The sequence below is a fragment of the Grampus griseus genome (assembly GCF_964374135.1).
Source record: "Grampus griseus genome assembly, chromosome: 6".
Taxonomy (NCBI): Eukaryota; Metazoa; Chordata; class Mammalia; order Artiodactyla; family Delphinidae; genus Grampus; species Grampus griseus.
The window spans coordinates 90,174,818-90,187,064 of record NC_139000.1 but is presented as its reverse complement, the minus strand read 5'-3'; the positions used below and the strand labels follow the sequence as shown (position 1 = coordinate 90,187,064).

At 43.9% G+C, this 12,247-nt stretch overlaps 1 protein-coding gene across 1 annotated transcript in view; it reads right to left on the bottom strand.

Annotated features, from left to right (window-relative positions):
* Window positions 1-6,375, bottom strand: part of LOC309824465 (uncharacterized protein) — a 41,587-nt gene extending 35,212 nt beyond the window's left edge. Inside the window, exon 1 of the mRNA XM_082657373.1 lies at window positions 6,007-6,375. The gene's annotated coding sequence lies outside the window, so the exon portion shown is untranslated. The remainder of the gene's footprint in view (window positions 1-6,006) is intronic.
* Window positions 6,376-12,247: the final 5,872 nt, after the last annotated feature.

The following is a 12,247-nucleotide window of genomic DNA, read 5'->3' as shown; positions in this document are numbered from 1 at the left end:
AAAAAAAATTCTCGAAAATTTATTTTGAAAGCACCTACAATTGTATATGGTCTTTTTATACCAAATAACTTGGAATTATGAACTGTCAAATAAGTCTAATCTTCTCTGATGATAAAATTGCTGACTTTATTTGAAACTATGAAATGAAAAATGAGGTAAGAGTCAGAAATTCTTAAGAAAAGGAGTAGACAAAACAAAATTATAAGAGTTATGTTAAAAAATATTTTGAAACAAACATAAAATCCCCATTACTGGTACAGAGCTTTTAAAACTTTATTTTGGTTTTAAGTTTTAATAAATATTGATATGTTTACATAATTACTGTCACAAGGAAGACACAATTTTAGGTCAGCTTTCTTCATTCTTTCTTTAGTAAGCATTATTTTATTTTGCTCCATCATCGTGTAATTATAATATAGTAACTGTGTCACTTTCTACTAAGTGGATATAATTTCCTAAACTGTTTTCCTATTGTTAACAATTAAAGGTGTTTCCAATTTTTTGTTATTACAAATGACATGACAATGAGCATCTTTATATAATAATTTTCTGGATTATAAATTATTTATCGGCATAAGCTTCCAGAATTAGAGTTAACGTGTAAAAAGCTATTAACATTTTTATCTTGCTAGACATTGCCAAATTACTTGTCAAAAGACGGAACCAAATTATATTGCAAAAATCTCTGCCAACAGAAAACATTATACACAATTTTTGATTTTGCTAAATTAATAAGTTGGAAACCTATGTTCCATTTCTTTGAATTCTTTGATAACAGAGTGCTGCTGGAGGCTGGGAGGGCAGCCATGTCCATGAAGGCTCCCCAGAGTTGGAGCGGGGAAGTGGAAAACGGTAAACAAAAATACTAATTGTATTTCCCCTCGATTGTTATCTCTCATTCTTTTCTGCCTCTGTGTAACTTATATCCAGGTAGCCGGAGAAAACTCATGTGGCAGGGCAAATTGGTATTCCAATAAATTAATAATCACCAACTCCAAATGGATTTTCGAGACTGGAAATATTGCTCTGACTTACAGTAAGTTCTTTCTAATTCTCCTTAAGGACTATTTTCTTAGAAGCTTTCCCTACCCTCCTCAAATTTTCCTCCATCCTCTCTACTTCCTTCACTCTGAGCTGGTGAGGCGCTTCCTAACTCATTAGGAACACAGAAGTCAGTAAATAGTCCACTGCCAAATCCGTTAATTCATTAGCATTTGCATTGATCTTTGTATTCCCTTTCACTACAGGAGTTCAAGTTCAAAGGCCACGTGCACTACAGACAGCATTTCATTTTCTCTCATCTTCTCAAGTACTTCACAGCACTGCATTTTCTACAACCCATTCTACTCCTTATGCATGATTCTTGCCAAAATTCAACCTCACTCTAGACTAGTAACTCCAACTTAAAATGTTGAAAACTGTACGTGTAACACGAAAGCCTCCCTCCTCCTCTAATCCCTGCATATCTTCTTTAGCCAATTCATGTCTGAACTTTTCAAAATTGTTATCATCATGTATTGTTTCCATTTCCTCACGTCCCACTTACTCTATAATTTACATCCACCTGACTTCTCTCACCGTAATCTCTCTGCCCACTGTCCTGAAATTTTACTTATGAAGGTCACCAGGGGTCTCCATGTCAGTATAGCCAATGAATAGTTTTTGTCCTATTTCTAGGCTCTTTCCTTCTTTAAAAAAGAAAAAGAAATACAAAAACCATGTTTTTTCCTCTATGCTTTCACACTGTCATCATCTTCTGTCCTGGTATATTTTACTGGCTTTCTGTGTTTAATCTGATTTCTAATATTCTATGAGTTTCCTTTATCTTCAGTGGAATAAACCACTATATGAAGGATTATTCTCAACAGTTAGTTCTCATAATAACAGTACTAGTAGCAGCAGTCAATACTTCTATAATGCTTATCATGTGCCAGACACTATTCTAAGACACTGTTTAAATACATATAGACACACACACACACACACACATATGTAAAGTTCTCCTCCTCATAGGCGTATGAAATAAGCCGATTATTATACCCATGTTACAAATGAGAAAACTGAGGCAATGAGAGGCCAAGGTCACATGGTCAGTACTTGGTGAAGCCCCGCCTGAGTTAATGCTGGAACTTTACAGTAGACAAGTTAAATAATGTCTCACAGATTGGCCTTAAAAGTGAGCAACATTTAATCAATGACTTGTGAAAGTATCAGAAAAAAAGGGAACATTTTAAATTGAATGGGATCTACTAAGTCACGTATCAGTAACTAAGAATGACTCTTATTGAATGAAATTATTTTTCATTATTCTTTTGAAAGAAGAATATTCTTGTGTTAGTGTTTCACAGTTTTTTTTTATTCACGTATTTATTCTTTATTAGACACACATTTCCTACACACCTATGTGCCAGTGTGTGCTGCAAGCCTTGGAAGATTCAGTGGTGAGCAAAAAATTACAAAGTCCCTGCTCTTAAGCAAATGTCCAGTGGTGGAGGAAGACAGAGTAAACATGTAAATAAATGTTGTACGGTGACAGAAATACGACTGGACAAAGGGATGGAGAGGCACTGAGGAGGCAGGTCTCTTTGGTCAAGATAGCAGTGGTGGCGTTTGAACCGAGACCTTAACGATAAGAGGGAAATTGGTCTGGGTACATGGATTAGCCAATCTAAAGCTGGGAGAGCAAGAAGTAGAGCTTGTTGCATCTGAGGGACTGAAAAAGACAACTGTGCCTCGAACCCCATGAAGGTCAGGGAAAGATGTAGTAAGTGACCAGAGCACATGGTCTCTGTGAGCCTGGCTAAGTAGTTGAAAATTTAATCTCTTTACAATAGATAGCCTTTAGAGGTTAGAAGCAGTGCAATAATAGCATCTGATTTGTGCTTTTTAAAAGACTACTTTGACTGTTGAGCGTCCTACAAAAGCAAAATACTTGTGTGTCTATGAAGCGCAGATAGTAAATTTTAAAAAGCCCAATGAGCTCATAAGCAGTTGGTTTACTAACTGTAATCATTTATCTTAACTAGACTTCATCAATATAAGCTTGGTGACCTTGGGGTCCTGGGACATATTAGATCTGGGCAACCCAACTATTTTCAAATAGTGTGATTTGAAAAATTCTTGAAATTGTTGGGGTTCAGGAAGATTATTTTATTGCTGGGGCTGGATGGGAAGTTTAGAATAAGAAAAGAAAGTATGATGGCTGGCTTCCATCTATTCTCCCTTTCTCTGGGAGAAATGATGGTGGGGTGACTACTTTGCTGTTGACCCAATGCTTAAATTTCAGAGCTGGTTCAATCCAGTAAATATGTGCTGAACAACTATTATATGTTAGGCACCTAGCTGGAACTGGGAATATAAAGAGAATAATTAATAATAAAAGCAGGTACTACTAACAAGAGACAGGCACTGTGCTAATGCTTAACATGCACCATCTCAAGTTACATTAATTTACACACTAACCATATGAGGTAGATGCATTTATTATACCATTTTCCGGGTGAGAAATCTAATCCCTTTAAGGGGCTTAAGTTACTTCTCCAAGGTTACACAGCTAGTTAGGGGCATAGGCAGTATTTGGACTCAGGTCTGGTATCAGCACCAATTCTCTTAGCCATTATGCTCTCTAAGGACCTTACTTGAGAAGTTCAGGATTATACATATAGGGGTACAACCAACCCTAAGACCATCTGGCAAAACTGGCTGCTTGAGAAGTCCTGGATTTATGTAAGATGCTCTTGGAATGCAGAAGATCGTGAAGGAGGGTCCCCAAAACACACTCTCTATACTAAGGGGCGACAGAAGAGAGAAAGAATTAGCCTACAGCAGCATGATATTGAGGACCAAGAAACAGTGTTTCTCTCTTTTGTGAACAGTTATTAAATTATTTCTACTTCAGAATATCAGAAAGGAATCACAGGACTATGGACAGTTTGCTGAGCCACCCTATCTATCTTAGCGTGAATCCTGGCAGGTGTAGAGCTCATAGTATGACCCTGGCACCTAAGTGTAGTTAAGTAAGCTTTCATTTTTCTTCAGCCTTAAAGCAAAGCAGCTTTCTGATAGGTATAATTTAGGAAAGTCTTCCAAGAAAATAGTTAAAGTCCACTTTAAATATCTCAGAGAAAAGCAATTTTGCAAAAGATCAATCAACAAAAGCAAGGCCAAACACACCAATTATTTCGTGAGACTTGTATTGTTATGTCATTGCTCATGTTGTTTCTTTATGCATTTAACTGGAAGAAGGCTTTTAATGTTCAACAATTCTCAAAGAGATAAAGACCCACACTGATGTGTCAGAAAGAGCTTTGCCCTGGAATTAGATCAGTTTAGGTTTGGCTGCTTACTAGAATTAGGTAACATTCTTAATCTTTCTGAGCCTGTTTCCTATCTGCAAATAGGGATAACACTATCTATTACAGAGGGATGTGGTTAAATTAAATGACACATGTCAGTGAAATATATCCTTCCAGACTGAGAACATACCTAGTAAATGTTAAGTGATCTGCAAATATTCTGCTTTCTTGAAATGGATGAAACCTGTTATCATGATTTTAACCAATGGTCTAAATATCAAGACAATATTTAGTTAAAAGTTATATTTGTTCTTTCACTGTCCATCTGCATTTTAACATATTCTAACATATTCTCCTTGATAAATTGTGTCAATATTAGTAACATTTGTCATTTCAGCTATTACTGTTCATATGTTTAAAATATTTCAATGTGGTATAAGCCATTACGCAAAGGGATGCCTAGCTGGCTTTGTCAAACATTTATTTTAAGTAAAAATGAAAGACTCATTTTCACCAAGTTTTATTGAACAGTGTATTCATTAACTGTATGAACTTTCTGGCCAACCCAATACAGGAGCCAAGACATGGAAACAACCTCAGTGTTTTTTTGTGGATGAATGGATGAAGAAAATGGGATGCATACAACCTACTATTATTCAGCCGTGATAAAGAAGGAAACCTGCCTATTTGTGACCACATGGGTGGATTTGGGGGGCATTATGCTAAATGAAATGTCAGACAGAGAAAGATAAATACTTTATGATCTCATATGTGAAATCTAAAATACTGAACTCATGATAGAATGGAATGACGGTTGCCAGAGCTGGGGGTTGGAGGTGAGGAAAATGAGGGAAGACGATCAAAAGGTAGAAACTTCTAGTTATAAGACAAGGGAGTAATGGTGATGTAATGTACAGCTCGGTCACTACAGTTAACAGTACCGTATTTTATGTTTGAAAGTTGCTAAGAGAGTACATCTTGAAAGTTCTCATCACAAAGATAACATTTGTAATTATGTGAATTAAGGTTAACTAAACTTATTGTGGTAATCATTTCACACACTATATATATACCAATCATCACATTGTACACCTTGGACAGATACAATATTATATATCAATTAAGTTAAATTTCCGTCTGGCCTGTCATTTTCCAAAGGCCACTCAAGGTCAGGGGACAGAACGCCTCCTCTCCAAGTGTCCTGCCAGCCCACCCACTCAAGATCAGAGGGACAAAATGCCTAACTAAAACAAAACAAAACAGAAACACAAAAAAACTGGAGAGAGGGAGGAAAGGGTGCCCTGAAAAAAAAAAAAAAAACTAAGCACGTTGATACCGCTAAGAATAAACTACCAAGAAAAAGAAACCCTACATGTCAGATCCTAAAGTACAGAAGGGCAAGCCCGCCGACATTCCAGGCCCGGGGGGACCGGGGTCCCCAGCCCTGCAGAGCCAACCGCAGACCGGCTCGGGCGCCCCGCAGAAGCGCGGGGTCCCCGCGGCCGAGTCGACGCCCCCGGCCGGCGCCGGCTCCCCTCTGCCCACTCTGCGCGCGGGGGCTGGAAACTGCCGCGGAGAACCACGGCGGGGCGGGAAGGGGGGCTCCAAAGACGGTCTGGCGACTCGAGTCGCTCCGTTTCTCGGTGGGCTCAGCGCGCGCCGTGGGGGAAGAGGGGCGGGGGTCCGGGAGGAGGGGACGGGCGGCACTTACGTAGACCGGCAGCGGCCACGGGTAGACGGCGGGCTCGGTCCCCAAGAGCGACTCCAACCTCAGCTCCAGCTTCTCCCCCATGTCTTCGCGCGCGGTCCCCGCACCGCGCTAGTCTGGCGCTTGGGGGAGGGGCGCGGCGCCGCCGGCGGGGGCGGGGCAGACGGGCAGGCGGGCGGCTGAAGGGACGGGGCCTGGCCTGGGCCTCAGCTGCCGCCGCCGCGCTCCCGTCCGGGCCCCGGCTCCCTCTTTGTGGTCACAGGCCCGGGGCCCCCAGCGCTGCTGCGAACTCGGGCCGGCGTGAGGCGAGCACAGTGAGCCGGGGGCCGGACTGAAACACTCACGGCCCGCGCGGCCCGCCTCCTGGACTCGCACGCTCCCACGCACGCACGCTCCCACGCACGCACGCTCCCACGCACGCACGCACGCACGCACGCACGTCATCGGCTGCCCCTGGCCACACCCACCGGCCCGAAGTGGGGACCCGGCCAAACCTCTCAGGGCCAGTGGTGGCGGGTTCGACTCCTGACCTCGACATACCGTCACACACACACACACACACACACACACACACACACACACACACACACACACACACACACACACACACACACACACACACACACACACACACACACACACACACACACACACACACACACACACACACACACACACCCCACACACACACAGTAATAAGACTATAATTCCTATTAAATATGACAGCTGGAATCCCGGCTTCTGTTCACAAAAATGCCGTGTATTTAGCCTATGCTAGGCACCAGACGGCGGACGCTCAGTACTGGCAAAAAAGGAAATGCCCTGCCCTCATAGCACTGCCATTTTAATTGGAATAGTAGTGACAATGGTCAAGGGAGAAAATAAAGTGTCATCATCGCCACGGGGATGGTTAATCTCATGTGCGCACTGCGTGGGGCCCCGGCAACCGCAAACATTATTCCAGATGTGGCCAGGAAGGTATTCTTCAGAAGAGATTAACACTGAAATTGGTCCACTTTGCGTAAAGGAGATTGTCAATGCCGCGGCGTGGGTGGGCCTCGTCCATCAGTTGAAGGACTGGAGAGAAAAATGAGGTGCCCTAGGAAGAGGGAAGTGTTCCTCCAATGGACTTGGCACATCAGCTCTTCCCTGTGTCTCCAGCCCAGAGTCCTGCCCTGACTTGCCTGCCTCACGGTCACAAGAGTCAACTCCTTAAAACGAAACTATATATGTAAAAATATTGAATATATACAAGCCTATTAATTTGTATATGTGTGTATAGATATGATATATATATGTATACACATATGTTTATATGTGCATGCGTTTGTAGTCTATGTGTAAGTACTATATACAGTATACATACAAGCCTATATATTTGTGTGTATATATTGTATACATGTATGTATGTGTATATATACAGTATACATATTATGAAGGTGAACATGCTGTATATATACACACACCCATGTATTGATATATGGGTGTGTATGTGTACAGTATATGTACACTGTATGTATGTATGTATACAGTGTATATTGATATATAGGTGTGTATATATGTTGTATACCTGTATGTGTATAGGTATTATATGTATATATGTATGTACTCTCTCTATATACACACTTGCGTGTGTACTTATATGTGTATGTACATGCACATATTTACATATAGGTGTGTGTGTATACATTGTATATATGTATGTGTATGTATCCTATATATGATATGTGTATGTATATATACGACGAATTTATAGATGCAGTACATATATATTTTTATTCTACATGCTTTTATATGTAGGTGTATATGTGTGTCTGTATGTATGTACGTGTATGTATTGCATATATTATATGTGTATGTATGTATACTGTATATATACACACCTAAATATCTTTGTATGTGTGTATATATGTATGATATAGACGAACCTAGGTGTGTATATTGCATATCTTATACGAATGTGTACATACTGTATATATATATACAAACTATGCATTTCATATGTGTGTATGTATAGTGTATATGTATGTGTCTATTGTATATATTATGTGTATATGTGTGTAGACATACTGTATATATACAAACTATGCATTATATATATGTGTGTATATATGTATTTGCGTATTGCATATACTATATGTGTATATGTCTGTATGCGTACTGCATATATACACAGCTGTATATTTTTGTATGCGTGTACATGTGTACGTGTGTGTGTATATACACACAGAGGCTATGGATTCTGTTTGTCTGGCGAACCCTCACTGATACGGACACTTATGACAATTGAGCACCTGCTCTTTGCCAGCCAGGGAGCCAAACGCTTGTCCTTTCTGTGTCTCCCTTAAGTGTCACAAGTCCCGGGAGGGAAGGTGATGCCGCTCCTACCAGTTGAGGTGCCTCAGGGTCAGAGAGGTGCACAGGGCGGGGGGCTGGAGCCTGGTGGAGCCCAGGTGGAGTTCTAGCAGCAGTACAGCCTAGCAGTCCCACTTCCCCGGGTGCCTCTCACAAAGACGCCGAGGGAGAGACGGGGTCTGAAGGAGGGGATGAGGAAGTTTCCGTGGGTCTGCAAGCCCAGACCAAGGCTGACTCGTCAAGGGTGTTAGAGGTCAGGACTCTGGTTACCTTGGGGATGGGGTTACACAGAGCCATTCCCATTCTGAAAAAGTATCCATTCTGCTCTTGTTTGTATGTTTACCCCCCTCCCCCAAATCTTTTAAAAACAGATTATCTTGGTTGCTGGGAGCACACAAGGGGAAGTTGTGTGTGAGGGGGTGTGATCCAGGGGACAGGGAGGATAAGCCCCCCACTCGTAGGGCCAGGAGTGGCTCAGCTTTGTGAGCTAAGGATGGCCCGCGAGGTCCCAGAGAGAAGGGTCCCTGCTCCGTCCCTGCTCCGTGCACCCCATTCCCAGCCTGAGAAGTCCGGAGCCCACCCCCTCCCCCCCCACACACACATCAGGGAGGAGAGCCAGTCACCCTGGCTCCCAGGCTCCGGCTCCAAGGCTCCCGGCACTAGGAGCTATTTTCAGCTTTCATGCCCTAGGACACGGCCAGAGCTAGTGTCTCCGGAAACTCTCTGTCTGTCTCTCGCCCGCCCGCCATCCCTCCCTCCCTCCTCCGCCTCTTCCCCTCCCGCTCCAGCTGTCCTGCCCTCCACCCTGCATTTCTACACAGGATGGCTCACAGACAGCTGCTCCCCGTGCCCACCCGCCACCATTCGATGGATGTCAAAGCAAGCCCTGGGGACTTCCCTGGAGGTCCAGCGATTAAGACTCTGAGCTTCCACTGCAAGGGGTGCGGGTTCGATCCCTGGTCAGGGAAATAAGATCCCACATGCCGCCCGGCACGGCCAAAGAAAGAAATGAATAAAAAATAAAGTTATAGTGATGAAACAGCCCTAGTGGTGCAAGGATGGGACGTATACCTCTATGGTAGAGAATAAAGGTCCAGAAACAGATAGATGAGAACTTGATATGACAGAAAGTGGGGAAATTAAGGAGTTTTCAATAAATGGCATTAGGACAATTGCATATCCATGTGGGAAAATGTAAATTAGAAAAAAAGAAAAAAAGCAAGCCCTGGTCAGGTGTGACCTTGGGCCCAGGGCCATTGGCACACGTTGTCGTGTGGGATGTTCTTCCTTAGACTCCTCCCTCCCTCCTGTGTCACTGTCACTTCCTCCAGAACCTTCCTGGACTCCCCTACACAAGCTCGGGGTGTGCCCTCACCCGCCCACCCTGGATCACCGGAATTCCAATCCCGGCCCACCCTTCCCCGCCAGGTAAAGAACTGGGCCTGGTCAATAAGACCGTAGAGGTCCTCGGCCATTGCTATTGCAGTTGCAATTGTTACTGTGTTTACACAGGGTGACCAACACCCGCCCCCAGTTTGCCCAGGACCGCTCAGGTTTGAGCGCTGGAACTGTGGGGAAACCCTCATTTCCGGGGAACCCCAGAAGGCTGGTCAGCCTATTTAGGATGGATCTTTCACTTGATATCCCAACCCCCGAGAGTCAGAAAGGGAATCTCCCCCCTCCTTCCATGGTAACCTTCATTCATTCATGCACTCATCCCTTTATTCAACTCCTTTATTCAGCAAGTATTTAGGAAGCATCTACTACATAGCAGACACTCTTCTAGGTGCTGGGGACAGTAAACTGAGAAGGTGTGATTTGTTACACGGGGATGATGTCTCGGAGACCACTGCAGGGCATGGGAGGTGGGAGAGGGAAGGGGCAGTTGTAAATGCAGGCTCTGACGGGACTGGGGCGGACCCTGCCCTAAGCCAGGCTGGTTGCTTCAACACAGCTGTCCTCACCCAGGGCCATCCTGCTTCCGCCTCACCCAGTTCTTCGGTGATGTCTGGGGAAAATCTGTGGTTGTCACAACTGGGGGGGAAGGGGCCCCTGGAATCAAATGGGTGGGGACAGGGATGCTGCTGAACCCCACACAGTGCCCAGGAGGGGCCCCCAGCAGAGAATGACCCGCCCCAAATAACCCCAGTGCCATGGGGGAGACCCTGCACTAATATTATTCAGACCCGCTGGTGCCCCTAGATTCCTGCACAGGCTGGGACTCTAACCGGGTCACCTCTGTATCCCGAGGTGACCTAGAGTGGGGCAGCCAGGAGGGCTGAGTATCAGGGATGAAATGACAAATCTCCGTGCCCACTCTCCCCGCCGCAACCCAGGGTCGATGGCCTCTATCTCCTCCCTGTGCAGGTAGCTTTTCCCTGAGCCATTTCTTCTTGTCAAGGTCCCTGTCGCAGGTTGTGTTCCCCGAAGATGACGTTGAGAGCAAGCAGTGGAGTGCAGGTGGTTGATGTGAGACGTGCAGAGAACAGATACAGCTGCCATAGGGTCCCGCAATTCCACTCCTGGGCATAGATCTGGAGAAAACTCTAATTCAAAAATATACATACACCCCTGGGACTTCCCTGGTGGTCTAGTGGTTAAGACTCTGTGCTTCCGGTGCAGGGAGCATGGGTTCCATCTCTGGCCAGGGAACTAAGATCCCACATACTGTGTGACAAAAAAATAAAGAAAGACAGAAAGAAAGAAAAAGAAAGAAAGAAAAGAAAGAAAGAAAAGATACATGCACCCCAATGTTCATTGCATCACTATTTATAATAGGCAAGATGTGGAAGCTACCTAAATGTCCACTGATGGATGAATGGATAAAGAAGATGTGGTACATATATACAATGGAATATATTCAGCCATAAAAAGAATGAAATAATGCTATTTGCAGCAACGTCGTGGATGGACCTAGAGATCATCATACTAAGTGAAGTAAGTCAGCAGGGAAAGACACATATATGATCTCTCTTATATGTGAAATCCAAAATACGACACAAATGAACTTGTCTACGAAACAAAAACAGACTCACAGACATAGAGAACAGACTTGTGGTTGCCAAGGGGGAGAAAGAGGGAGGGAGGGTTGGATTGGGAGTTTGGGGTTAGCAGAGGCAAACTATTAAATATAGGATGGATAAGCTACAAGGTCCTACTGTCTAGCACAGGGAACTATATTCAATATCCTGTGATAAGCCATAATGGAAAAGAAAAAGAGTTTTATTTATAGGTTCCATCCCTAACTGAGCTGGCCCATCCCCTCCCATGGTTCTAAGTGCAGCCCGAGGCTGCAGACTTCCCACCGTGGTCTTCAGCTCCAGAGCAAGCCACCTGCAAACCAGCCGCATCTTCCCAGGGGCTGGCAACTCTCCTTTGCTACTGATTCCAAGACACATCCAGATAGCACAAATGTGACCATGAAAACAAACTCAGGCATGTTCAAATCAGGGAAATAACATTCTTATCTCTGTTTAGTAGTTGCTTAATTTTAGAATAGCTTAGAGTTACAAAAAAGTTGCAAAGATCTGTACAGAGTGTACAGAGTGCTGTGGACCCCCGACCCAGTACCCCTATTTCCAACACGTTAGTACTTTAGTACGTTAGTACGACATGCTTATCCAACTAAGGAACCGAGATGGATACGTTATTATTAACTAAAGTCCACACTTTACTAGAATTTCCCTAGCTTTCCCCTAACATCCTTTTTCTGTCCCAGTCTCCTCTGGGCTGTGACATTTCTCAGACATCCCTGGGTTTTAATACCTTGAAAGTTTTGAGGAGGACTGGTCAGGTATTTTGTCCCTCAATTTGTTTGTCTGTTGGTTTTCTGATGTTTTTCTTATGGTTGGGCTGGAGTTACGGGGTTTGGGGCGGAAGATCCAGACAC